At 43.6% G+C, this 24,491-nt stretch overlaps 1 long non-coding RNA gene across 2 annotated transcripts in view; it reads left to right on the top strand.

The window, feature by feature from the left end:
* Window positions 1–24,491, top strand: part of LOC119487397 — a 130,718-nt gene that overhangs the window by 66,438 nt on the left and 39,789 nt on the right. For both annotated transcript variants that reach the window (XR_005206701.1, XR_005206700.1), the window contains exon 2: window positions 7,965–8,203. This is a non-coding gene — a long non-coding RNA (uncharacterized LOC119487397). The remainder of the gene's footprint in view (window positions 1–7,964; window positions 8,204–24,491) is intronic.

Genomic DNA, 24,491 nt, shown 5'->3' with positions numbered 1-24,491 from the left:
AAAAAGACTTCCAAAAATATCAGAGTCGGGGGCTGGGGGTGTGGAGGGTTGAGGAGTTGAGTAAGGGGAGGCCCCTTGTCCTGCGTAGCTCTGCTCTCCTGCCCCCCACACCCCCCACCCACCCACCTCTATTTAAGCAGATGCTGGAAAAGAAGTCTTACCCTTGTGACCCCCTGCCATTCTCCAGTCCCAGCACTGATAACAAAAGACAGATAAAGCCAAATGGGGAGGCAGATTTAGTGAAGATTAGGGAGCGGGTTTGTGATTTCCACTGAGGTTATATTGTCATGTGTGCGTGCACATGTTTATGTGCTCCTGGTAAACGTGTGGTGCCAGTAGCAGATTGTGGGATAGGATGGTCCGAGAGTGGTTGGTGGTCTTTGTCTACCCTCCAGGCTGGGCAGGGTTTTACTGTGCGACAGGACAGTGAGGGCAGATGAGTTTGCAAGCTGACAAGAGGAAAACAAAGCCTGCAGTGCCAGCCTTCCACTCCTCCCACGGGATGATGGGATTTATGTAGCGACCAGGGGTATAAACTCAGATCAGAGCGCTCTACCTACCGCTTCAGTTAAGTGGATCCAGGATTCCTACATGATGGATAAAATCATGCATATTCTTTGCCATCATCAGAGCTTATGTCATATGTTCAGTACTTATCACTGTACTTTAAAAATACCTGATTTGATCAAAGACTCCTAAACTCTGGCCTGTCTGTGTTCAACAGAGGCTTAAAGGTCGTTTAAATGGGTAGTCTTGCATCCTAAATCATAAACACATTATCAAGAGGTAGATATGGTTCCCATTTAGACCTGCACATCTGTAGCAGCACACAGCACAGTGCAAACATATACAAGCAAACAGCTCTGCGCTCTGGCCTTTGTCTGAAGTGCCTATAGGAAAGTTGGACCACTCCAAAGGGAATATAAAATAAAGAAATCACTGTTTCCTATTATTTCTGCTGTCGAGCTCGGAGGTGGCTTGTGAAGCTTTTGCCAAACTAATACGAGCGGAAAAATAAATAAATAAACAAAGGAAATAAAATTATTACCTTCTGAAATTACACATTGGCGTTTCTCTGTACAGTTAAACTAATGCAGGTCCCTAACAAACAAGCTATGTTGCTGTTTGTGATTCCAAACAGATACTTTGGCTTTTTTTAATGATTGAATTCCTTTGCAGGAAAGACACCAAATCATGTTACTGTGCTTTATTTTCCCACCATGATTATTCACTTTGCCCTATGGCCAAATGAATTAAATAATTCATTTTCCAAATGAATGCTGCTTTGTCCTAAAGTCGAAGTAAACCAAGCTAAATCCCGTAGTTTTGTGATGTAAAAATATGAAAATGTAACAAAAAAGGGGGTGGAGGGGACCAGGTTGGCTTATCCTTGCGGGAATGGGAATGGGAGAGTGCTTGTTTCCTCTGAGAAGCTTTTCCAACTGCAGACCTCATGGTGGAGCCCCCGGAGGTCCTATTTGAATCACAAATGTCTTTCGTTTCTCAATCGTTCACAGGTTTTGGTCAGTTGAGGAATTTTGGGACCCATTAAAGCCTGGTGACAATGACTTTCACCCCTGGGGCCACCGTGGGGGTCCGCCCCCCTACTGACCTCTCCATTGCTGCCCAGTCGTAGCGCCAACGGTCCGGCTTCCCGGGTTCTGATTGGTTCAACAAAGCACCCAAAAAACGCACTGGGGTCAATGTCTCTTTTCTCTCGGCCGCTCTTTTCCTCCTTGAGGCCTTGTTCTGGTTCAAGTCGGGGCTTATCAAAGACAATCCACTTCTGTCATGTGGCCAAATCATCTTGACACCCATTTAGCATGCTCATCAGAGGACAGTTATGAATATTCAAGATGTTGCCAAGGGCCAGTGAGAGGCAGAATCCAAGAGATGAGAGTGACAGATAATGGGGTGTGTGTGTCCAAGACAAGGGGAGAAAGAGAGACAAAGAGGAAGATTAATGCAAGGATTGAAGGATCATATATTGTCATTATGCAACACAGGGTTGCACAACGAAATACAGTTGTAGCCCATTTGTTACACAAGAAAGAAAAGACAGAACAAAAGATGAAACAGAAACAGTAGTGCATTTGGATTTGCACCAGGAGGAATGTAAACAGCAGCAACAAAAATAGTTCTCTGGGCAAATCAAAGGGCCGATCTCAACATAAAAAATTCGACATCAGGAGAACATTGTCCATCAACTTGGACTGTGTTTGAGCACCAAGCATCATTGATGTTAACTCAGAGTCCACCTCCTCTCGTCCCACTGGAGTCCTGTGCTCTGTCCTGCGGTCAGTCTCCGATCTCCTGTTGCTAAGTTAGTCTTATTTCATCCATCTTATTTTCCTGCGACATGACATCAGCCAGGAGCAGGCTGGGTAGTGGAATAGCCTTAGGTCCTAGCTGGGTTAGCTTAGCTCCCGTCCCAGCTCTCCTCCATTTCTTCTGGTGTAGTGGACTCTGCTTTTGGTGGCGTTTAGTGGGCAGGTCTGGCTCTGGCTCGCAAGACTCCTTAGACGCCCCTTTGATCGTCTTAAGGTCCGCTGCATGTTATCGATGTTGATAATTGTATCTCTATGTATATCTATACGTGCTCCAGTAATAAAGACAACAAATTAAAACAAAAAATGTAGCAGAGTTCATGGGTTCTACCGGCCGCTGCATCTACATGCTCCGCCGACATTATTTGGGTTTGTACAGTACATGCGAGTGACTGAGCAGAAGGAAGTAGAAAACAACATAATAACCCAAATTGAATACAAGCAATACCATTTTAAGACCAGAATACACTGAATTTAAAGGTGCCGTATGTAGGATTTGGCGACATCTAGTGGTGTGGTTAGAGATTGCAAACGAGTACCCCTCCGCTCACTCCTCCCTTTCCAAGACTGCGGTAACGTGAGCCGCCAAGTGCAAAACCGTGGTAACGCCGTTGGCATCGCTCGGAGGCCACCCTTACCATAATAACACTACCTTAGGAGCAACGGAAGTCAGGCAGTGGCTGATGTTGCCACGGTTTTGCACTCTGCAGTTTCACAAACGTGTCAAAGAACTACGGTGCAAAAGGCTCTCTCTCGAGCCAGTGTTTGGTTTGTCCATTCTGGGCTACTGTAGAAACATGGCGGAGCAACATGGTGGACTCCATGAAGAGGATCGGCTCCCTAAGTAGATATGAAAGGTTCTTTCTCAGCTAACGAAAACACGATTCTTAGTTTCAGGTGATTATACACTAATGAATGCATAGTAATGAATATTATATTCCATTTCTGATAATAGATTCCTCGAAATGTTACACACTGTTCCTTAAAGTTAGTAATAATAAATGATGAAAATAAAAAGCATTTTGAAGCATGCATATCAAAGACGCTATAGATAATGAACAGAAGATGATATCGACTTGGCCAGTCTGAAATGGTCAGACCAGAGCTGCATTTACAGGAGATGTTTCAGGTGGAGTGGCATGTCTGCGCACTGTGATGATGATGATGTTCACTGTTAATCAGCACAAGTCACTTTGCTCCTTCATTCAGAGCAACCAGCTTGCCATTCCTTTTCCATCTGTCAATCCTTACAAAACCCCACATCTCCATATTCTCCATATGCCCGCTCACCAAAGTTTTGCTTTGCTTTCCGATGTTCATAGAATGTGTCTGCGTCACATTCTGGCTCCGTTATCATGGCTGCCGGAGATGATCTTCTACCATTCTAGCCGGTTTATGTGTGTGTGTCGACCGGGTCCATGAGCCACGGGTGACCCCGGCTCTTTTCTCCCCCTCCGCTATCTTTACGCGCTGGGTCTATTTTTGAAAGACTGTCTCTAAAGCGTGAAATTCACTTGTGTATAAATGCCTGAAATCATTGACATTTTATGTGTTACTGACTTTGTCTTAGCACATAAACAACACAAGTACATCTAGTCTTCTGTGTTTGTAATTAGAGAGGGAGACCGAGACAAGGACATACACATACACTCACACACACATTTTGACATTTAAAATGAGTGATCACAGAGAAGTTAGCGTATTATGGAAAACCCTTTTGGCACTGCTTATGAATCACAAGCTTTTTATGTCCTTGCTGTTGACCACTGTTTGGTTATGAATGTATTGGATCTTGTGAGAACAAGAGAGCTGAGCCAGGAAGGAGCGAGTTTGTCTGAATGAGCCTGCCTGTCTCGTTGACATGGATGTCAAAAACTTCTAGGATCACATCCAAGCTGAGACAAGTGATCGTTTGGACTTTGAGACTGCGGCACTGTTCCAATCTTTGATGTGTTCAGCTCTTAAAGATTGTAGATGGAGACAGGAAGGGTTATCACGGGTGTCGCATCTTCGTGGATTGTCGCCGTTTGTGGACCCGGATGATGTTTGTGCAGTCGTGTTTTCCGCATATTTTGTGGTTGACATAGTGTGGTTAGAGTGGAATGAATTTGTCTCTTGTCTCCGTTGTTAATATTCACATTTTGTTCGTGCAGTAGCCAGGGTTTTCCTGCCCTGAAGTTGAACTACTGGACAGACAGAAGGAGCTTCAGTGGGATCAGGGAGTGTGATATGGTGTGCCAGTGGGATGTAGGGTCAGGAGAACCAGACAGGTGTAGATAGGGAGAATTTCTTCATCTCTCTGTCCGTCTGTTCCATCTGTTTCCTTAGCCAGAATTTCTTAACCAGGTTCATATGATATTCCTCCTTTTTTGTTCATTTTCCTACGAATATCCAGCAATATGTGTCAATTTCCGCTGTTTTCCGTCTTTTCAAATAAACTTCAGTCTTCATAGGAAACGACTTCCTTAGGCTTAGGCAATAAAACTACTTAGTTAGGTTTAGGAAAAGATCAACTTGGTTAGGTTTAGGTTACAAAACTACTTAGTTAGGTTTAGGAAAAGATCGACTTGGTTAGGTTTAGGTTACAAAACTACTTAGTTAGGTTTAGGAAAAGATCGACTTGGTTAGGTTTAGGTTACAAAACTGCTTAGTTAGGTTTAGGAAAAGATGAACTTGGTTAGGTTTAGGTAACGAGACTACTTAGTTAGGTTTAGGAAAAGATCAACTTGGTTGGGTTTGGGTAACAAAACTACTTAGTTAGGTTTAGGAGGAGATCGAACTCGTTAGGATTAGGCGACAAAACTACTTAGTTAGGCTTAGGAAAAGATTGTGGTTTGCCTCAAAATAACACCAGAAGTGGCTTTACTTAAGTATGTAAGTTACGTGACAAATACATCAACCCTTACTTCTGTTTTCACACGGTATACCAACGCCGGTCTCCTGGATGAAAGCCTGGTATTTTTTAACCTACCCATCCATCCCCGACCTCAACGTTCGCCATTCTTTATATTTCCTGGTTGACATTACGTGGATTACATACAAACTGACTTTGTGGGATACACACAAATTACGCTGCATTACTTTTCGCAGGTATAGCTGTGATCAACGTATGATACCAGCCGGCACAGATAGACACGGTGTATAGATAAGTTTTCAACAAACACAGTCCTGCTTCTGTGGTTAGCCTTTTTCTTGACCTCTGTGTGTGTGTTGTGTGTTGTGTGCTGTGTGCTGTGTGCTGTGTGCTGTGTGCTGTGTGTGTTTCATGTTTGTGGGATGCGCCGCCTTTGAACGCTCCTCCACAACTTAGCCTACTGTATCTCACTGAGATGAATGGGGGTCAGGGCTGGGCCACCCACTCCTCACCACAGTCCCAAACCTCTAAAAAGACTGTTGTGACAAGCCTAAAAAAGAACCCTAGTTGGATTCACTTAGATGTGCAGCTAATGTGTTTATTTTTAACTCCGTAATGATCGTTCCCAGTTCAGGAGTCAAGAGTGTCGGTCACTTCTTTAGTTATTAATAGTTTGGGCCAAAGTACCAGTGGATGGAACTAGCGATGGGGCTCACAGAGAACTTCCTTCATGAACAGCTTTTTAAAAAATCATTTCCACTTATGACTGAGGGGATGACTTATTGTACACCAGTCTTCTGCATCACCACACCAAAACACCACTTTGCACCATCTGTAGGCTATAATGTAAGTTCATAAGTCTTCTCTCTTTGATCCGTCAGTTTGAGTGTTTTCCTTGAACTCTGCAATTTCAGCCTGTTGAGGTGGGTGTCTATCTAAAACAGTCCTGGCCCATCTGTGTCACAGGCCATATCTGTCATTATCGGCATTTTATTGTTCGCTCCACAGTATTGCCTACCGCCTGCTCCTGCCCTGTCTTCAGCACCGCGTTCTCTCTGATGAGTCACAAAGGTCTTCAGAAAGCTGCTGGCTGGTCTGTGTTGACAGTGGTGGAGATGAGGGCTCTTGTATAAAGTCAGAGTTGAGTCACTTTAAAGGAAGAGCTTCTGGCCCTGCCAGACCCAGATGTGTTTGTCACTGTGTGGTTGAGTCATAAAGGTATACAATAGCGTTGCCAGAGCTTGAGGAAATGAAAGTGGCTGTAGTTTATTTCAGGAAGTAGCAACTTAATCCCTGCAGGTTCACCATCAGTAACTGGTGAGACTCTCTGCTTGCTGCCTAGGATGAAATGATAATGGTGAGGACTGTGAGGGATTCTGGTGGTAGGTGATGAGAGGAGAGGTGGAGGAGGCTTTGCAGGAGACCACATTGTCAGAAAATCCCAGGATGACTCACACCACAGCCCTTGTCAGTTAGAGCGGGGTTTCCTGCATACACACATCTGCCACATTGTGTAGACCTCAGCCTCTGTCTATGATAAGAGTGCTGTTTGTTGACAGTTTTTTTCTGACTTCCACAAAAAACTTATTGAAAGTAGTACTTTCCAAACAAGCTTTTAATCAGACTTGTGTTACCAGTCTTACTAGACTTATAAATCAGACTTATTGTAGATGAGTTTGTTTTGGTCTAATATTGGGTAGGGCGGGTGGGGGGGGGGGGGGGGGGGGGGGGGGGGGGGGGGGGGGGGGGGTCAGGATGCACTCATTGACCCTCCGCAGGCAGACAGATACTGTATACTCCAGCCAGACAAATGCTGCCCATCCCGTCAGCTTGCTACCAAGGGCAGTGAGGTAGATAATAATTGTCAGCTTGGCTGTGCCAGTGCCAGTGCCAGGGTGGGCTAGGCCTGGTGGGTCTGGCTAAGAGGGACTAGATCACTGTGGGCATCAGGAGTCCACAGGGCTGAGGGAAGGAGGATGTACACAGAGGCACTCACATTGTTTCTGATTATTTTCATACCTACAAAAAGCAATGCACTATAATTCGTATAAATCCCACAAAATTAATTCACATTTAATCCACGTAATCATGAATCATGAAGTATAAAGAGTGACAAACACTGCGGAGGGAGGTAGTTAGGGTGGATGGGTGAGTCATATAAACACAGAACTTTCACCCAGGAGACCGGTGTTCGTATGCGGCGTGAAACCAGAAGTCAACATTGATTCATTGTCACGTAACTTCCTTACTTAAGTTACGCAACTTCTAGAGTTATTTTAACCCAAACAATGATATTTTCCTAAAGCTAACTAAGTAGTTTTAGTCACACAGCTTTTGTACTTAAATGATGCCTTTTCCAAATTTTTTTTTAACCCAAACCACAATCTTTTCCTAAACCTTACTAAGTAGTTTTGTTGCCTAAAGCTAACCAAGTCAATCGTTTCCTAAACCTAATTAAGTAGTTTTGTTGCCTAAACCTAACCAAGACGTTTCCTGTGAAGACGTAAGTTTATTTTGAAAAGACTGGAGCAGAGATTGACATGTGCGTCACATGTTGCTGGACATTTATAGGAACACGCATAAAAAATGAGGAATAACTTTTCATAAGATATACGAACCGTTGTATGAGGATACGTTGCATTGTTGCAAGCATGTCCTAAGTGCACACACATTAAAAAAAAAAAAAATTGTCAGTGTGCACAGTCAACAGCAATAATTCTTTCTTGAATTCCCCCGAACAATATGTGTATTCTAAATTTGCTCTCTGTATTCTTTTATCACAGGCAGCCATCCAGATGTTGAAGTCAAACTCCACTCAGAAAGTATTTATGAAGACAAGAGGAATGATGCCATGCAAAGCAGAAAGAAGCAGCACCACACAGCCTGTCTCGGCCATACATACATTAAGACTTCATGCTTGGGGCATGCTGCTCTTTCTTGGCGCACCTGAGTGACATCATGAACATGGCTGAAATGACCAGCGAATACCTGAGCCCACCTGTTACCAGCGCAAGCTTTTAACGTAAGTCATGGCTTTACTTTTTAACTTATTATGTATTGATTACACAGCCTGGAGATTGTAAACTGGCCAACTTGTCCTGCCACTGAGCAGGTCCTCTTGTGGTTGTTGAATGTTAAAGTCCCTTTCAGTTAAAACAACTGCTTTGTGTGCCTCCAATAGATCATGTGTGTGTGTGTGTGTGTGTGTGTGTGTGCGTCTGCATGAAAAATAGAACAAATTTGCAGTCAGCTTCCACCTGAGCTCCATACCTGCTCTGGGTTTGTCTCTGGGGTTCAGCTTGGGAGGGAGTAAGATTTAGTTTGTCGGTCTGTGCTTAAGCACATTCATCACTCAGATCACTCAGAGTTGTGGGGAAGATAAAAAGCAGTCTGGCATGAGATCTGTCACCAAGTGCTCCACATTTATGTCACCACACTATTTGGTGGCCACTGAAATTGGGACCTCCTGTTTGGAACTGTGAGAACTGTTGGCAGTTGGTGTTAATTCCACCAATGCTTCGGCTCCTCGTTGTGAAATAAACAACTTTCTGTGATGCTTTGCTAACGTTCACATAGCGTCCAAATGAAATGAAATAATCACATTAAAAGACCAATTTCTGCAATGTAAAAGTAAGCTTTAGTCAGGTTTTAGTCTTGATGTTGTTATACATTTGAATATTTTATTCATCAGCACCGAAACCAAAAACATTAATATCCAACAATAAGTCACTTTTCAGACTTTAATATTAGAGTTGTTCCGATACCAGTATCAGAAATGCGTCTGGTACTGCCCCAAATTCGGCATTGGATAACGGAAAGTACACCACTCTATGCACCGATCCGATACCATAATTTATTAACCCAGAAAAAAATCAACTTGTTTAACCAGAAATCAATTCTTCTTCGTCACTCCAAAATAGTAGCCTTCACTGTGCTGTTGCCCTGGATGTATCATGGCTGCCACTGGCAACTACTGTTTTAGAGCAGAGAAAAATAATTGATTGTCGCGTGATGATAGCAAACAATACAGGGTTTAACCTGAGCCAGGCCATACAACGAAGACAGTAATCATATCACATCCATACATGGTCAGTAGTAAACAGCTGTTAAAAATAAATAAGTAAATTAATTAATTAAATAATTTCTTCCATCATTGTAATACATTTACCCAGTTGTTATGTGGGATGTTTTCACACTCCATCACCTCACAGCAATGGAACAATATGTCCAACAATAGCATCCCTGACATCAATCCGTTCCCAGTGTAGCTGTCGTATGTAATAAGATGTCAGAGAAAACAGAGTGTCAGCAGTGGTAATGAAATGCATCCAAATGGCCCCCTCTGGACGTGACAAATAAAGTCCAGGTGTCCAAAGGAAAAGGTTTGGTTATAGGAAAACGCAGGCAGTGTACGTCAGGACTTTGACCCGGAGAGCAAACCTGGGGACCCTGGTGGTTGGAGGTAATGCTGTAAACGTGTGTGGCAGGAAACTAGAGGTATTAAGAGAATTCCAGCAGCTTGAATATACGGTGTATCTCTTTCTTTCTCTTATTTTTCCACGTGGAACTCTAAGTTTAGCCCGTTAAGTCACAGGATCTAGAATGATGCCATATGCAGTCCTATTTCTGAACTTTCAACACCTCAGAATTGAGTTTCCCATCACCGTTATATAGTGTTGGTGAGTTAAGACTGAGCCTGTCGATGTAAATGGCTTTCTCCCTTGTCATAGTGGAGCTCACTTCCTGTCACTGGCCCCAGGGTGGAAGCACACAATGACGAACACCACCAACACCGGCCCCCTAGCAGGCAGGCTGACAAGCAGGGTGACACAGGGGTTATTTGTTTCTGTCAGAAGCACAGAAATAGTCGCCCAACTCCTCCTGGAGTGGACAAAGCAGGCGTGCATTCATTGGCCTGCTACCGGGGCGGGATGTGCTCTTGTTGTGATTACCTGCCTCTGTAGAGGAAGAGCTTTCTTTGAGGACCCTATGGAAAAAACGCCGCTGTCTGCCAAGCGCCGTGATTAGCGCCCCGGTCGATTCCTGGGTCAGCTCCGAGGGCAAAAGTGTCTAGACCAGCCGGGGGTTTTCCACAGGCTCCTGCCTGAGCTGTAATTATTACTGCTTACAGTAGAGCCCACATTCCACTTTGGACGCTTGTACGGCATTACTCCCTTCAGTGAGTGGTGGGAGTCGGATCAGACGTTGGCTTTACATATGGTTTGAATATTGTATAGTTAATGGCCTCAATTTTTCATTGAGTCATATCATTTGATGTAAGCGGATCAAGAGATAGGAGGGTGGGAACTGTTGTGGTGATAAGTATCTCATGTTGAATTAAAGTACTACTAAGTGTAACGCTGAAAAACCCAAGAGTTTTATCTGAAGACTTTATTGATTGATTGATTGATTGATTGGCATTGGGCAGTTCAAGGAGCCCTGTACACCTCTCGATCTTCTAGCTCGCTGCTTGGGCTCTCGCAGCGTATTCTGCATTACAAACTCAGTGTTTGCCAGAAAAAGCACAACCAGTTAATGGTTCGGAACTCTGGCTTATCTTGGCCATCGACCCAACAAAAGCTATAATTATCTGTTTCACTTCCTTGATTGTTAGACAAATAATGCATTAAACAGTTCCAGATAAACTTTGTTTTCCACTGTTCTGCCAGCCCCTGTGGAGAAGCTGAAGCATTAAGGGCAGGCTACCAATACTGGAAGACCATTTCATTGGGCCACTCAGGAAGTTGAGTGCTTCATAAAATATGAACACCTTATATAGCTGATTATAATTTGAAAACTCTGTTTTGTTCTCTGTGAAAAGATCTGAAAAAAGTACCCCTAATGTTTCCCACCTGCCAACAGATTGAGTTTTTCTTGTGTATGTCAGCATTGTGTGTCTCCCAAGGCCTTCTTTATATAGGCCCAGACATTATTTTTGGCATTTTCTTCCTGACGTGTACCTCCCACTCCTCCCACTTTCTCTGGCCCACCTCCACGAGGGCCAGGGAAGCCTGGCACTCGCCTGAAGCTCTCAGCCAGTCCTGGGCAGCTGGGATCTGGGGGAGCTCCCTGCAGTTCTGCAGTGTGCTGGCAGCCCTCTTCCTCTTGCCCCCGCCACTCTTAATTCTGCCTTTTTACTTCCAGCCAGCTTCAGAATACAATACAGAGGAGCCCTGTGCTGTGCTGTGAACACAGACACACACCCGTGGGCGTACACACACACACATCCACACTTTTATAAGCCATTGAAAGAGACAAGACCAAAGGCGGAAAGAGGAGCAGACGCCTCTCAGATGCTGGGCTTGGCTTCGTGTGCCTCTTGACACAGACGGCCGCACACAAGATAACTGTTGTTTATTGTTTATGGAAGGACCCTCTGCCACACTCCACGCTCTCTTCATCTGGAGACTCCTAAAGGGCCACAGCCAAGAGCCACAGGGGAAAAGAAAAATGGAACTGTCTCTACTGTATGTGTGTACGAGTGTATTTGTGGTTGTACGAAAGAGAGAGTGCATGTATGCTTTTGTGTTTGCATGTAAAGCAGGAATGTACACTTATTGTACAGTCGTGGGCGCTATTATTCTTCTGTAGCTTCCGCATCGAGTGTGTTGTTTGCTCAGCTGGAGTTGGTTCAGGGTGGAGGAGATGGGGAGGCCATCTTGTTCCACTGGGGTCTCAGTCACAATAAATGTAAAATGTAATGTATACTAATAATTCAAACTGAACAGTACTAGGATGGCATTTATTCAACATGACTTTATCATGCCAGCAATTCAATATATTTAGTGTGACTGTCTAAGGCTGCATTCAAACCAGATAAGGCGTTGCGGCGATTCGCCAAAAGGTTATGCGGCGGTGTGAGTGAGTCACTTTAATGGCCCATTAACTGAGACTATTAACGTCACCGTAGCGTGACGTAGTGTTACATTTCTCAAAAAGTTGATTCCGTTTCTACTTTTCCGCCACAGGCCGCTGCAGGTTTTTTTCGGCACCCCGTGCAGCCACAGCAGCTGCAGCCCAAATGCATAACTAGTGATAGAGATCAAGACCCGGTTCTATAAGGACCCGGTTCCAAATTTCTCAAAACCCCAAAATCAATGAGGTCCAAGCTTATCGATACTGCTGTGGACACTAGCGGGTCCTGTAATGTAACGTTATGTATCGAGAGACGAGCCATATCATTTAAATCAAATCACTGGTGCACAAACATACATCAATTGTCTAATAAAGTTGTTGAATTCAATTGAATTGCCTGCCAACCGCCGTTAAACTAAACAAAGAAACATTGAATTGCCTCATGCCCTCGTTTTCTTCATTTCTCATTTGGTCAGTTGGTTGCTTTCATAGTTCTATGTTATGTTGAAGTGGCCCTGTGTATTCCTTTTCAAATAAATGCCCAACATCAACAGTGTTTATTGAAGGCTAGGCACATTTCATTCTGTTGTTCAGAAATCAAACAGTCACAGACTCACAGTTAAGCAATAAAAGCGATACCAGTTCTGTTAAGTATTTATCGTCGTCTCATTCAAAATGAATGGGAAGAATTACTGTATGTTTCCGCTGCACCGCCTGATCTGGTGTGAATACAGCTTAAATAAGACAAAGGGGAAGACTGGCTTTTTATTTCTTGTGATTGAATTTTGAATGAGGTTTCTGTGTGTGTTGTAATCCGAGCTTCTATGTGCTTTGTTGACATAGCCGGGCCGGCTGCACATGCTTTTAGTGCATGTTCTTGCATGTGCAGCCGGCCCCACTGGCTAGCTCACAGCCGCCGCTCTGCACTGCTCTCATACGGTGGTTACAGCTGATAACGCCCTCCCAACCGACGGCATCATGGTGGAAGCGTAGCGCCCACCCTCCGGTTCCCTCTCAGGTTAACACTGTTAGCTCTGTCAGCACTTAAGCTGTCATGCGCCATGTTGAGAGCCGTTGAGAGGCAGTCGAAATGTTCCCAATCCCGTATGTAGCACCTTTAATAGTCATAGAAATAGTCATTTTCTGTTGGCAAATGTATCTCAATCAGTGACCTAACTCATTGGTTGTACTGTGTTAAAAAAACAATATATCCTCTTAAAAACTATTACCTGAAATGATATGTTATGATTCCATTTTATGAGGCTGAATATAGTATTTGTTCTTCGGCCGACTTTTCTGCCCACTCAGGTCTCAGCTCCTCCCTACCACAGGTTCTCAGCAGTTAAAACCAGTAGAAAGAGAGATTCCTTCCTAATGGTGCATGAAAGTAATGTTTCACCACTGTATTATTGTTTGAACCCTTGGCGGATCGTTTCCACATGACTTCAACACTGTACCTAAAGAAAACCGTATTCATTTTCATGCAGTTTTATACATTTTTTTCTCTTGCGCAAACTTCGACTGCTCAAGTTTGATGCATCTCTGTTGACCTCTCATCAAAATGTGAAGTCGGTAGGAGAGAGGCTGCAGCTGGACCCTGTTCAGGCCTGATGGCGGTGGAGCATGAATAGCAGGGGTAGCCCTGGGCACTGTGAAAAGTCCTGCTGACGACTGTACCGACAGGGTCACAGCCCCTCCATGCTGCCCCGCAAAAGGAGAGTGGGAGTAAACAGGCGTAATAGGGAGAGACTAAAAGAGACTTGGACTGTGTTCTTGTAAATAATTGCATTCATTGTTCTCTGCCACTGTTGGTTATGGTCACAAGCTGTTTGGTAGGCCCCTGTCTGTCTGGTGCTCCCCATGAGCCCGGTGTCAGCCCCTACGCCCCCGAGGGGAGCAAGTTGTGCCAGGGGTGAGGATGCCAGCTCCCTGACCCGGTGGCCCCGCGTCTGACGTGCCCACGCCAGGAGCAAACGGTCCCTGGGCCAGCTCGGAGACTCAGGGCGTGCTGCACGCATGCTGCTCCGCTGTTAAATAAAGCTGGTTCAAAGAGCACATTCCTGCCCCCAGCTCAGCAGCGAAGTAGCGAGCTCTCTTCCTTGTAGTGTCAAAGCGCCAGATTGTTTCATTTTATTGCTTTGCCTTTATCTCGCGCTGACTCCGGTACAATCTGATTGGATGCAGCGTGTTATTAGCCTCTGTTGTTGGCTGTGGGAACAGCAGATGGCCTATTTGGGCCAGATTACCTGTACTCCTTATCTTAAGTGAAGAATTCCTTCCAAGTGCTCAGATGTTTCAAGGAAGCTGCTTGTTCACATTATGAATGCGGTGAAGTACAGTGGAGCTTATCTGGAAGTTACCACCCACTTATACTGTAAACCTGTAATAGCCAGCTGGGAAAAAACACATTGCTGTGTTCACTGTGCATACTTTATGTATCGCGTTGCTCATAACAGATGATGATAGCTGTTTAGGATTGGTCATTTAAAGCTGAAGTAGGTAGAATTTGAGCAAATATGATTAGAGAAATTTTGTTTTTATAAAACGGTCACTATATCCTGACAGTAGTGCATGAGACGGGTCATCTGAAAAAATCATGTTTCTCTGTGTCCTCCGGTGCTCCTAATGGCATCCGCAAGATTTCACAGACCGGAGGAAAACAGCCAATCAGTGCCGAGCTGGTGCTTTGCCGTCTCTGTACAGCTGTCAATCACTCGTGAACTCCGATCAAACGGTCAAACAAGGCAGCGCTGATCAAATATGAATCAATGTTCTGTTACTGTAATGCCTATTTCTCGCCTCAAATGTTTTCAGAGACATCTTGTAGTGTACTGTTTAGCTGTAAAAGGAGAAAGTTTGTGACCCAGCAGCCATGTTGAGATCAGTTGAGGAAATACCAAGCACCACCCACCAGCCCAGAGCAAATTTTCTCATTTAACAGCTAAACAGTACACTGCAAGATGTTCCTGAATACATTTTACATGATAAATAGGCATTACAGTAACAGAATATTAATTTATATTTGATCAGCGCTGCCTAGTGTGACCGCTTGATCGGAGTTTGCGAGTGATTGACAGCTGCCTCCGTTGAATGAACAGCCAATAGGAACGCTCTCTCTCTCTCTCTGAACTGACCTGTGATTGGCCAAAGTCTCTCGTCACAGGCTAGATTTTTTTATTGAAAACAGAGCCATAAGGAGGTGCAGAAGTCTAGTTTTCACTCAGAACACTTGAATTACAATATGCTGAAAGGTTATTATGGAATTTGTGCGTAGTGCCACTTTAAGTGAAAGGAAATGTGAGCTGTCACCAAAGATTTAATTTGTTCAGCAGGGTCTTCAGGAACTAGTTCACTGCTGTTTGTCTTTGAAACTCCTCAGAGAACTGACGAAACGCTCAGACAGATGCTGTGAAATGGATTGTAACGTGAGAGGAATTAAAAAAAGAAATCAGGAACTCTTGTCTCGAGCTTCACTTTTTCTCTCTGAATCTCCCCCTCTGGATTTCTCTCTTCTCCTTCCTTACGCAACCTTATGTGTCAGCCGGAAACCTCTGTGTGTTATTGCGCCCAAAGTAAAGTTTGCAAAAAACAAGCGTGGGAACTAACCCGGCCCGACACAGCATCATCTGCAGCCTGTAATGATAGAACCTCAATGACATCATGTGTGTTTGAGTGCGGGGCTCTGGTAAACGGTGCCGTGCATCTCCTCAAAATACCGGTGGCTAAGTGGAACACACAGGCTGGGCTTTGCAATGGAAGTCAGATGCTCCCGGGGCCTTTTCGTGCCGGCTGAAGTCGCCCCTTTCCTTTATTCGTCCGCTGATTGGTTCGGGAGACTCCGACTGAGGGGCCTCTTCCACGAGGGCTCCATCTGACTTCACTGTATGGTAAATGTCAGAAAATAAATGCAGGCCTCTGTAACAAAGTGGAATTGGATCTAAGCTGCCCCGGGCCACCGTGTTTGATCTGCACCACCTTCTGTACAGCTACCCACGTCTTGACTGAGGAAAAAAAGTGCACAGCACATTCAGGATGTTATGGCATTTTGTCGTATAATAATCTGACGTCACGGTGGAGGAAAACTGTTTTCATATGTTGCTTGACATTATGAAAACCTTAGGTCACGTATTCATACATTCATTCACATCTTATCTTTGTTACCGCTTTTTTTCTTCTTTTTTTTTTTTAATGAACTTCCCGTAAAACCGGTAACCAGGTTCGTATAATAAGTTTGTTTCTTTTGCTTTCATATTGTATACATTACCCTGCTGAGTACTTGCATCTGTGTTGCATTCCTGCAGTGCAAAGAGAATTGCCATTTCTAACCCAGCAGCCGAAATCTGATACACTGCCTGGATTTAATGGAGCCTTTATATGACTCTTGAGATCATCCTGTTGTGAATAACGTGTTCTTCATGTGAATCGCAAAGAATAATTGTAGGTGGGGAATGTTTTATCAGGTCTGACTGAGGTCAATCATTCTGCCACAATTGAGCATAGATCAAAGACGGGAGCGAACAAAAACTCCTGGGCCTACAGGTAGTACGGCAGTTAAACTGGAAGTATGAAACACACCCACCCACGCACAGTTCAGTTTCCAAGCTAGTGTGGGATGATCCCTAAAGATGTGAAACTCAAACCATGTTGTGTGTTGGTTTTGATCATGTGTTTGAAATCAGATAATGGATACGTGGTGAGTGCTTTGTTGTGTCATTATAATTGCACAAAATCTGGTAACATTGAAATAATCCTGCTGTCAGCTGAACTAATTGATTGAAAATGTTTCTTTCAGAAAAGACTCAAATATATCAACAGCTGATAAATGTTTGAGACATAGTTTTCATTGTTGCATGCTATTAATTTTGTGCTTACGTCAGACATTCCAGAAAGTCACTGGAGTTTGAATGTGAGCTGTTAAGTGCTTCACTTCCTTTAAAAAGCCAACATTGCTTTGCTGTGGCGATTGGCATCAGAAAAAACAAAACCAAACAAAAACAGATGCAACTAAAAATTACTGTGAGAGAAAGAGAGCGTGCATACTGTAATTTCACAGAGACTGAACAGTCTCTTCAGTTTATTATGATAATAGATGGTTTTAATATATTTGGATCCAGATCTGCATAAGAGTACACTGTAGGCCTACTTTCATCCAAGTACAGTAGTTAATGAGAAAAAAATAATAAAAAATGTCATGCGATGTTAAGAAATTCCTGAATCCAAACACTGATCCAAATCCAGACCAATACAAATCACCTGGCCGACTGGATTACCTGTCTGTATTTTATTTAAATCTGTTCATGTCTTTGCAACACATTCTCACTCCCAACTCGCAAATACCGCAGCTTGGTCAGTGTTCCTCGGCATCGGAGACCGATGCATGAGGTACCCCTCTTGCCTTACTTGTGGACGGACCAGGCACGGCCTGTTAATACACGCTTGTTACATGCATAGTGTCCTTTCAAAATATACTTCCATTTTCACAGGAAGGTAGGTTTAGGCAACACAACCACATAGTTAGGGCTAGGAGACGGCCGTGGTTTATATTAACTTCACTGACTAGCGAGTTTTGTTGCGGTCTGCAGTGATTTTACAGTTCACATTTATGTTTGATGAAAACAAAACACAATTCCCTGTCCCCAATTTGTTTGCGCCACAGTAATTTCATATTGTGTATATATTATTTTTGTCTCTAATAATCAAGATTATGTTACATACAGTATAATCCTATATTTAATACACGTTTACTTCTGCCACTACAACCTTCCGTGTGACTCTTGTAATCCCATCTACCCTGTTTACAGCTCCTTTTCTTCCCTTCAAAACTGACAGTCACAAATAGCGTGACCTCAGCAAATCCAGTGGAATACATAATCATCCTGTGTTAATATGTCTCCTGTTATTTGCCCGACCCACCCTTAAAGGAACAGTGTGTACTATTTAGAAAGAAAAGAAGAAGAAGAAGACATACTTTATTTATCCCCAAAGGGTATTAGGGGAAACTATTGGCAGAAATGGAATATAATATTAAGTATATTTGTATAGTCACCTGAAACTAAGAATAGTTGTGTTTTTTTTTTACCTTAGAATTAGCCGTTTATATCTAAATACGAAGCGGAGCCTCTCTTCATGGGGGCAGCCGCCATGTTTCTACAGTAGCCCAGAACGGACAAACCAAACACTGACTTTGGAGAGGGCCATTCGCATTTTCGCCTCAACCACCGTAGTTCTTTTACACGCTTGGCACACGGGAGAAGTTTCAGTTGGTTCCTCACTGCTAGATGCACCTATAATGCATATGCAATGAAGAGACAGAGCACCTTGCCTGAAAAACAGGTGCAAAAGCTTTAGTAAATGTGGTGGGCAGGAGCTGCTGATGACCCAGTAGGTGCATGAACGAACGTCTTGTATCAATGTTTGTCGGCTATACAGAAGTTTAAAATTCTACAGAGTTTCCATAGATGCATCAGTCAGTAACCTTATATCAGCTGTTTATGGCTTTAGCTGTAGCACCACATACTGTATGTGAGCAACAAGCATCATTGTCCCAAGGAAAGGCTAAATGTATTAGCATCTGCCTTTCTGACTTTAAGAGAGATCATTATATGATTGCTTTTAAAATGAATGCCTCAGTTTGTGAAAGAACAATATCTGACCTATTCTTTAGACTTCATGGACTTTAAAACAAATGTAAAAAGATGAGCATAAAAGATACAAATTACAGTAATTTAACATATACAGTAGTAACAGATTATTTTAAATCTATCCATCCGTCAATTTAACCCACTTGCTGTATTCCTCAATAGGCTCAATGGTGTAAACACGGATACTCCTGGAATACCCAGTGAACAGCTGGCAGCAGTATTGCAAGTACGTTCTCTCAGCATTTAGTGTTGATCATAGCTGTGTCTCATTCTGTTTAGGAGTCTGTCCTGTAAAACACAACACTAACTAAACTAGAATGGTCTTTGCTTTTTAAGTAAAACCAGAAAGACAAAGAAGGTAATCATGTCATTTCGCAAGTGCCCCATAGGAGACCGAACGTACGTCAAGACAGAGAAAGACAAAGAAACTCAGCGGCTGTTTCAGATTAACACTAAATAATCATAAAAAAGTTCTAAGTTATTAGCGGTTTCACTGTGCCAAGTATGATTAGTTGTTTCTTTTCTATAGGAGATGAAGGCAGCAGACTGCAGACCCAGTTTTACCAGACAACCACTGATTACCCTCTCTCTCTTTCTGCCTCACTCATAGACCTCCTAGCTCTCTCTATCCACCCACCTCTGCATCACATTTAATGGTGTGGTTTCCTTAACCATTTCTGTCGATTTATCATAGACTAAAAGAAGTGGACATTGTCACCGTGACGTCAGCCATTGGTTTGTGGACTGCTGCTTTGAAGCCTCCAGATCGGCATTTTTGCCTTCGCCATTTTGTTTTTTTTGCAACCAGAAGTGACATGAGAGGGTGGAGTTAAGTACCGAACACTGAATAAGACAATTTAGGCGACCAAAAAGGTCATAATTAACTTTTATGAACTTAAAACAAGGGTTCAGTTTGTAAGACAAAAACACAGACAACTCCCAGACTCTAAATGGGACCATAATGTACTAAATGAACATCATGCTGTATTGAAGAAGACTTGAAACTAGAGATTGAGACCATAAACTCATGTTTACAATGTTTACTGAGGTAATAAATCAAGTGAAAAGTAGGGTCATTTTCTCATAGACTTCTATGCAATCAGACTTCTTTTTGCAACCAGAGGAGAATGCAGGTTTAGGGCACTTTTGCATTGGCTTCACTTCTCAGAGCCCAGAGTGGCCCATTCTGCGATTTATATGCTGATTGTACAGTCTGGTAATTGATTTCCTCTCTCGCTTTTACAATTTTACAGATTTGGAATTAAGCAGTTCAATAATTCAATTCATTTCACATCTTGCTCTCTTTTAGTCTACAAGACAACATCATAACTAACATCTGAGTGGAAATGTAAGAGTTTGTGAATGCCAGTCATGTTACTCAAAATGTGAACCAAGATATAGATTCCATATTTCTGGGCTTTGTCATCCCCGAAAGGAGAAGAAAAATCTCAATGCAGACTGCAGCACATGGTCCAAATGCTACGCTTTTCTCTACTTCCTTCCTCACGATCCATAATCTTGTACCTCCCTTTCACATCCGTTTGCCCCTTTCCACTGGAACCAGAAAATCAATCTGCAGCATACACGTTGTCAAACAATGATGTAGACCCTGGTCTACCCCATCCATGGGGCCAGACGTGATTGAGTCAAGATCTGGTCTGGGCTGTTTGAAATACGGTCTCAATTACTCAGCGCAGGGCTCCCACAAACCCCGAGCTTTATACACACATACGAGCACACATGCATGCACTCACATCCCCATTTTACCCGTTAAATTAAAGTCAGATTACTATCAGTGCATCCCAAATGTGCTTTTCAGTAAATACAGCTCTGTTTCCTCCGCCGGTCTGTTCACATCCCCCACTGGGAGGCCCCTTCAGAAGCCTGCTCTGCGCTCTCCATGCTACGTACTAATTGACCGAGCCCGTTGGAGGTGAGGTGAGGTGGATGGAGATGGAGATGGCGACGCATGGCAGTCATATGTGACAGAGGCCACTGAGAAAGTCTGATGTGGGGAGCATTAGCGCACAGTGTTGGTAGAAGCACAGAGACACACGCGGAGTGTGCAGCTTGAACAAATAAGGCCCTCTGTGTTTTGGAGTGAATACCCCTGCTGCCTCATAACCAGTTTGAAGTGTGGTTTGCTGGCGATGACATCAATGACAAACAGAGCGCTCTGGTTTCCTCTTCAGGGATGGAAACTGCTGCTTTGAACTTCAACAACTTCTCCATTCATTCCTTATGGATGTAGACACTAGGAACTTAGTCCTGCATAAAATGTATGACGGCCAAAATGTCTCCAGTAAAGCATGACTTTTAAAATGCATAAAAATAATACAAATACAAATATTATTTTGGTGTTTTTCCTGGTTGCGTTGAGATGGCAATTAGATTTGGCTATTCCCTGCAAAAGTTAACCAGGATTTTTTCAGCAATTTCACTCAAATTTAACCATCATGATTACACATGATCCTGCTCGACCACATGACGTTCTTTGCCGCCAGTTTATTGCAATTTTGGAAATTGTAGAGAAAAAATAAATAAATATAGGCCTAACCTATATCGTGATAGAAACGATGTAGAAAAATATATACAAAAGATATTTTTATATTGTTTTGACGATATATATCGTTATATTGCCCAGCCTTATGTGCAACATTTTGACCTCAAAAAGACACCTTTCTCTAAAAAACAGAATGAAAAATGCTTTGCCTAACATCCGTTGCGGTCACAGTTCTGAAACTTTGGAGTTTCCACCGGAGAAGTGTCATTAGACTTTGAGAGGAAACAAACTAAAGCCAACTTCCTGATCAGAAACTTTCTTTTCACATGAAAAACATAGAATAAGACTCTCTTAGTAGTATTTACTTCACTGTTTTAAGGGTACCAGACCATGAAGTGTCAGTGTAACTCATGCAATTCACATTGTTGTTTCCTCGATTTGGACATTTTCTTGTGCAACAATCGTCTATTATTGTTCAGCGGAAACAGCACCACATGATGCTGATACATTTGTTTCTATTTGTATTGTATGATGCAATGGAATGTGAATAATTTTAGAAGTCAAATCCAAATCATGCTTTTACCCTCCAGTCTGCTTCGGTCGATCCGTCACACTTTTAGCATCAGATGGAGCAGATTACTCTGTGAACAATTGGGCTGTAGAACTACAAAAATGACCTTTATAGTATAAATACCACTGACAACCATATTAATGATCGTCATGAATGATTTAACAATGTATTAGAGGTGAAATTGCAAACCCATTCAGATCTAATTGCTTGAATGTTTTGTCTGAGTCATACAGTACTGGGTACAGTACTCAGTGTGTGAATACAGTCCAGTGGTACTCTGAGCCGTCTTATGCAACCTGCTCCAGTGTTCAAAGGCTGCTGAGTGCCCTCTCCTGCTTTGTCAGGCTCACACGAGGGTTTATCAAGTGTAGGGTGGGAAGGCATGACGCTGGAGGACTTTGGAAGTGTGTGCTTGTGTGTGTACGCCGCAGGTTCGCCTCTCCGTGCGCATAGTCATCTGTGAATGGGTTTGCGCGTAAGACGTGTCTGCACCCCAGTGCGCATGCCGGTGTTTGCATATGATTACATGTGTTCAGTTGCGCGCCGGTGTGCGTGCACGCGTGTCTTTTCTTCTGTTTTCTCATTCGGGGACTTTGCCCTCTGAAAGGTGTGCCAGCCAGTCAGCTGAGAGAGAGAAAGAGTGGGAGAGAGAGAAAGGAAAACAAGATCTGAAGCAGACCGTGGTGTTAGAAATGGGACAAAGACAAGAGAGAAAACAATGTGTGAATGACAGACAGGGGCGAATGCAGGGAAGTGGCGCCGGAGTGCGGAGCGCGTTGCTTTGAACCTTGTTCCAGATGTTTGTGCATTGCAAATATCGCAAACATAACAGAGCGGGCACAAGCAGGATTAGGCTAACATTTAGTTAATGTCAGGTGTATTATGCCCAGGTAACTTTCATTCACTGACTCTTTGATCACTGACTCATGCACTGATTATCCAGTCACAGTAATTATGGATAATAATTAGGAAAATAAATCTTTTCTTTCACTTTTTTTTTTAGAATGTAGTGTGTGTGATTCTTTTCATTGTCCAGAAAAATCAAGTTAATTTGAAGGGACTCCCAAAGTTGGAAACCCTGATGATGAGTGTGCTACATTTACTACAGGTCCAGGCCAAAAAAACTTGGATTGAACTGCCATTCTGTGGCTCAGCTGCATTGATTAGATGGCTGTGATAGCAGATCGAAAAGTGACTGACTGACAGGCGGACTAACTGCCCTGCCACCCACGCTGTTGACAAGGCAGGGCGCCTGATGACGTTGCCGTTCGGTAAAGTACAAACAGGAACGACACTGACCGACCCGAGCACTCTTTGAACTCCAGATGAATTGCGGGTCTATCAGCAGCTGTTCCAAATGACCTTACCCCGCAAAAATCAATCAGCACAAACATACTGGGAGGGCTTGGGTGTGCATGTGGGCTGGTCCAATGTGTTATGTACAGTGGTGATGCAGGAAAACAGGGGATCTTTCCAAAAAGTCTTTTGATGTTTTCTCACATTGTCATAGTTCACCATAGCACCAGACCTTCTGTCCCTGTCAAAGCTGCCTTTTTCCACTGACCCAAGTTCAACAGATTAGACTAGTGGACTCGACCCAATGGAAAACTCTCCCACAAACCAGTCAAACACACACACTGAGTGTCAAGGTGTTCTTTTCAATGATTGAAAGGTGCCATTGCACTTGTTAACCTCTCACTTCCATCTACATGTATGCGAAAACCCAGTAGAAGACGGGATGGTTTGAGAAGCATCAAGCGGGCCTACGTAGATACAGTGTGCCAGGTTGCCACACCCATCTGGGCACTGGGCAGGACACACTGACTGACTGCCTAGTTGGCATTATTACCTCAGTTGGCAAAGCCTCACTAGATTTTAGACCCGTCTCCCTTTCTGTCATATTGTGTCTCTCTGCCTGCCTGTTGCCCCGGTGCATGCAAATGTGGGCCGAGGTATGCGTTGGTTATCTCCTTCTGGAAAAGCAGTGCCCTTGTTGCTTCATATAGCCCGGCTCTAGTGACCGGCCATTGATAAGGCTAATGTCTCCCGATAGCTACCACGCTTTCAAGTCCCGTCACAAAACAGCCGGCTCCCTTTTATGTTGTTTTCCCAAGCCAAGGACAGACAGGCCTCCCTACAGGACCGAGCTGGCTAATCAGTAATCACTAACTTGCTGAGCCCAGCAGTCCCGTTCAGACGGGCGGCTTTTTTCACCCCTTCTTCATCGTCTTCCTTTGCTTCCTCTACTTCTTCCTTTCCTCCCTTTTCTTCTTCTACACTCTATTCTGTTAGCCTCCCTGGACTCTAAAGCTTTTGATGATGATGCTTTTCTTCTGCATGGTGGGTAAAATGGACAGACCACCGAGGCTTTATTTTTTCTTTCTGTCTCTTTATGTGTTTCTTTCTTTCTCTACTCACTTAATTCTACTTGTTCCATCCCTCTGTGTCTCCCTCCCTCGTCCTCTGTTGTTTCTTTTGCTCATCTTCTCTCCCGTTATTCGTGCCCGGGCCACGGAACAAATGCCGCCCCCTTAGCCCGCTAATGAATCAAGATACAGAAGGGGGGATCAGGAGGTCTGGGGCCATAACTGTGCCACAGACACATGGCGTTATATTAAAACATTAGTACCACTATATGACTTTATTTAGGACTTGCCAAAGAAAATTGATTAGGTGACAGAGATGGAACAAAGGAGGAATCATCCTTGGCCACCCTGACTGGGCTTCTCCTTTCAGAGCC

Source organism: Sebastes umbrosus, chromosome 4, assembly GCF_015220745.1.
Source record: "Sebastes umbrosus isolate fSebUmb1 chromosome 4, fSebUmb1.pri, whole genome shotgun sequence".
NCBI lineage: Eukaryota > Metazoa > Chordata > Actinopteri > Perciformes > Sebastidae > Sebastes > Sebastes umbrosus.
The sequence above is the reverse complement of the archived record's forward strand: the minus strand, read 5'-3'. Positions and strand labels throughout refer to the sequence as shown.